Raw genomic sequence first — 5,441 nt, forward strand, 5'->3', positions numbered from 1 at the left:
ATGATATCAACGAAGAACCAAAAAACAAGCACCAACTGGTGACATATCGCTGAGTGTCAAGACACCCAACCAAATCAACATCAATTTAAGCAGTCAATTTGGAAACTGCCGCAATGAAAAATAAAAGATCCCATTGAGAGATACCTATCAAATATAGAATTATGTGACAAACCGCTGCCAAGTGAAGGTGGCGAGCATGAATTGAATTACTTGCTAAACAAAAAATGATATGTTAGGCTGTGTAATATCAAATAATTAAGACTATCCATGAGTTGCCAATACAATAAAGGATTTGTCAATAGGTCACCCTGATCTTGATGATATTTAACATTAACCTCATATATATATATATATATATATATATATATATATTGGATTAGCTAATTAGAGGCATGCCATTGAAATACGCTATGTTACATACTTATGCTTATGAAGAAATATACCCTTAGAAGTAGAATGAACCTCAAGGCCAATGAAATAATGCAAGTTACCAAGGTCTTTCATATCAAATGAGGTTTGTTACTATTATTTAAGTTTCTATATGGATGTCTGGTCTGATCTAGTAATGACCATATCATCAACGTAAAGAAGAAATAGAAAAATAGTTGGAGATGTGCGATGAATAAATAAAGATGAGTCATACTAGCTCTGGATAAAGGAGAACCCATGTAGAGTGGAACAAAATTTCTTATACCATGCTTTGGGTGCTTGTTTCAAACTATATAAAGATCATTTGAACTTGCACACACCCTTAGATGAAGATAATAGATCTTGAGGAGAAGTCATATATATATATATATCTTTAGTCATATCACAATGAAGAAACACATTCTTCACATCCATTTGATGAAGAGACCATTTATTAGAAGTAGATATAAAGAGTACAATGCGAACATTTTGTCATTTTGGATGCCGATACAAATGTCTCATCATAATCTATTCCATATTCCTTTTTGTTTAATAAGGCAACCAATAAACCTTTGTTACGATTGAGGGACCCACTAAAGTTCAATTTCACATAATACACCCATTTGCGACCTATGGGTTTGATATGAGAAGGACAAGAGACAATATTCCTTGTGAAATTCTCTTGAAAAGTATGAAGTTCCTCATTCATTGTTTTTATCCAAGTGATATTCTAAGACATACCCTCCAAAATGGAAATATAATGAGGTGATGCTACCTAAACCTAATACATTAGCCCCTCCAAATGGAAATAAAACAAAGCACCTATTGGTGTAAGCCCTATAGGTCAATGTTTTACTTTTGAATTTAGAACTTGTATCGTGTTGCTTATTTATAATATAAAACATTTCACTTATTATGTTTGTTTAATATAATGAAGTCCTTGAGTGAATATACCCTTAAACATTTCACTTATTATGTTATGTTTGTTTAATATAATGAAGTCCTTATTATGGATGACTCAATTGTGAGATACTATAGAACTTTACTCTCAATCATATTTTCTTCAATCATAAATCTGAATCAAATCTCATTTTTTATTTTCTTCAAAATCATTTTACCATGTCTTCTTTTCAACTTGGACAAATATTTTCTTCCATCATAAATCTGAATCAATTCTTATTTTAGATTTTCTTCAAAAGCATTTGACCGTATCATCTTTTCAACTTGGTCATATATTTTCTTCAACCATAAATCTGAATCAAATCTTATTTTAAATTTTCTTGAAAAACATTATTCTTCTTTGATACTATGTGTAGTCAAATATATTGTTATCATAAAATACTTTTGTTAACATCCAAACTCTAAGTATAAAATCAAATTAGTTCCAATAATCTCTCTCTTTTTGATGATGACAAAACTATATTTTTTATAACAAATTTTCTTTTAAATACTTTGACTCACCATACGTCTAAATATTTTTCTAACTAATTTTTTTCTCCCCACATTATCAAACGTAAACATCTTTTTTCCCCTTTTGGTATCAGACAAAAAGACTTGAAAGTGAAATTTGCCTCTTTTATTATTATTATTATTATTATTATTATTATTATTATTATTATTATTATTATTATTATTTTGTATTTTTTTAATATAATGAAAATAACATAAACATAAAGTTTATGCTAAATATAAAACTAAACTACTCTAAGGTTGGCACAACATTAGTTAGGTAAAATAATGAGGTTTAGGTTTTTCTTGATAAAGTCAAACCTATCTTCATCTAGTAGTTTGGTGAATATGTCAGGTCATTGATGTTTGGTGTCTGCAAATTGGATATTAAGCACACCTTTTTAAACAAAGTCCATAGTAAAATGGTGTTTGATTTCTATGTATTTAGCTATATAATGAAGTATAAGGTTTTTGGTTAGACAAATGGTAGAAGTGTTGTCACAATAAATGAGAATGTTGGTTTCAAGGATTTTGTAGTCTTCTAGTTGATGTTTCATCCAAAGTAGTTGACAGCTACAACCAACTACTGAAATGTACTCGACTTCTGTTGTTGACATGATAATTGTGCTTTGTCTTTTACTTGACCAAGAGATTAAGTTGTCTCCTAGACACATGCAGTTTCCACTTGTGCTGTTTATCTCAAGTTTATCTCTAGCATAATCAGAATCACACTACCCACTTAGTTTGTACTCATAAGATTTCTTGTAGAACAAGGTAATGTTGGCAGTGCCTTTTAGATATCTAAGTATTTTCTTAACAGTAGTTAAAGGTGATTCCCTAAGGTCAACTTAAAATCTTGCACATACACTAAACATAATGATGTTGGAACCAAGTTGGCTTTATGCTAAGAGTTTTGATGTTAACAAAAGTATTTTATGAGAACAATATATTTGACTTCACAGAGTATGAAAAAATATTCATGTTTTTGAAGAAAATCAAAATAAGATTTGATTTATATTTATAATTGAAGAAAATATAAAATAAGGTTTAATTCATATTTATAATTGAAGAAAATCAATTACCAAATTGAAAATAAGACATGGTCAAGATTCGATCAAGATTTTTCTACAACAAAATATGAACAATATCAATTTGAAGAATTTAGAAATTCAATCGGAACAAAATACGAACATAATCAATCTAAAGAATTTACAAACTCAATATGAACAAAATACGAACATAATCAATTTAAAAGAACTGCTTAGATTGGATTCAAAAATAAAGAGTTGGCTAAAGAACATATTATCAAAAAGTATCTTGTTCAGGATTATTTTTGAATAAGATCATTGTTGATCAAGCAAGGAATGAAGATACAATTCATAATTAAACAATGACTAAATTGAAGCCATAATTTTAACTATAAATAGATATCCAAGGCTAAAGAAGAAGATCGTCGAAAATCAGAAAAGAGTTGAAGAACTCATAAGCTCAAAATTTCATATTCATCTTAGAATTCAAAGAGAGAAACACTTGTTCAAGTTAGAAATATTTTCTAAGCAGTTTTTCTTAGAGTGTGAGAGTTATTATTATTATCAGCTTTGTTTCAAGCAAACAAATTTTTTAACTATAAATAGATACTCAAGGTTGAAGAATAAAATCATCGAAAAGCAGAAAAGAGTAGTCTTAGAGTTCAAAGAGAGAAACACTTGTTCGAAAGAAAAATATTCTCTAAGTGTATTTTTCTTAGAGTGTGAGAGTTGTTATTATTGTCAGCTTTGTTCGAAGCAAACACATAAAGTTCCAATCTTTTGTATCCAACCCGATAGTGGTTTAGTTCCTTCTTAAATCTGCAATTGTAAGCTTGTTAGGAGAAGACTTGACTTATAGGGTGAAGGTGGTTAATTCCTAAAAAATTTGGGGTTATCAGGTTATTTAGGAAGACTGGCTTGGAGGGTCACATGCTTTGTAATTCAAGGTATTTGAATTAGTGGATTAAAGCCTTCTGAATGAGGGAATTGGATGTAGCCAAATTAGTGATGAACTAGGATAAATCTATGTGTCCAATTATTTATGTTTTCATTGTTTGCTGCCTTTGAACCCGATTGTTTCTATTTCTAGTAAGTCACAAAAAATGAACCAAATTTTTAATAAATTATCAACAAGTTATCAACTTTAGCAAACACAATTCAACCCCTCTTCTCGTGTTTTCACTTTGAGATGTTTGGTCGCGAAGAAGTAAGGTAACGTAGGGATCCTATCATTCATTTATAGGTTTTATGGTCAACTTTTTTCCATGATTCATCATTTTCAAGTGAACAAGTAGGGTGCATTGGTGTAGTTATAGGTTTGCAATCACTCATCTTAAGCTTCTCGAGAAGCTATTTTTTATATTTAGTTTGATGAATGTATATATTCATTTGAAATTCAAGCTGCATCAATTTAGAAAAAATTTGGCAAAAAGTGTCATTAGTAGATCCAAAAATAATGTCATCAACATAATAAGAATGTCATCTCCTATTGATTTTCTAAAAAGTGTATTATCCATTTGTTCTCTTTCAATGTTATCTTTAAGCAAGAAGTTACTAAGTCCTCTTTCAAAGTTATTTTAAAGCAAGAAGTTACTAAGAATAGCAAGAATGGCATCTACTAGTTGTCAACCTAACTACTGGAGCAAATGTCTTAGTGTTATCAATGCCCTTTTGCTGACTATAGCCTTGTGTGACAAGTTTTCCCATGTTTATGAGCACTTCACTTTTTTCATGTAGCTTGTTTCTGAAAACTCAATTGGTTCCAATAATGTTCTTCTTTGGTCTAGGTACTAGATCACAAACATCATTTCTCTTAAATTTATTTAACTTTTCTTGCATTGCAAGAACCCACCCATCATCTATCAATTCTTCATCAATAGAGGTAGGCTCAATTGATGAGAGAAAGCCAAACAAAGTGGTATCTTTTAGTGATGATTTGGTCCTCAAAGGATCACTTGCACTTTCAACGATTAGAGTTTCAAGAAGAAATGACTTGTAGTTCCATTTAGATATTCCTTCTGACTTGATCAGATTCATCCTCTGAAGATTTATCATCTTCTTTTGATTTGCTTGTATGCTTTAATTTTTCAAGTTCTTCTTGTTTGTCTACATATGCTTCCTCTAGTTCTAGTAACCCTACATTATGCTCAACTTGTTTTGACTTTTTAAGGTCAAGCTGTTTGTCATATAACATAATATAAATCAGATAATTGCATAGTGGAATCAATACAGCCAAAACATCAGTTTTGTTTCTAGTGGTTTATGCTAGTTTGAAAACAAACTTGTATTATGCTTTTGCTAAACTATTCAAGTTCTATGATTCTCCTAGTTCCTCTAAGTTTTAAAAACCTGCACAATACTTATCTTCCTTTAATTTTTAAGATCAAGATTTTTGTTATCACAGTAAACACAATATCAAATAGATAAATAAATATTAGAGAAATACAACATAAAAATCAACTTGTTTCTACAACACTCTGAAAATCCTCTACATATCCTCTGATTAGAGGTTATGGATGAAGGGATTTGAATTCCCATCCGGGTTTGTAGTCTTGA

The sequence above is a fragment of the Cicer arietinum genome, chromosome 6, assembly GCF_000331145.2.
Source record: "Cicer arietinum cultivar CDC Frontier isolate Library 1 chromosome 6, Cicar.CDCFrontier_v2.0, whole genome shotgun sequence".
In the NCBI taxonomy this organism is placed as follows: domain Eukaryota; kingdom Viridiplantae; phylum Streptophyta; class Magnoliopsida; order Fabales; family Fabaceae; genus Cicer; species Cicer arietinum.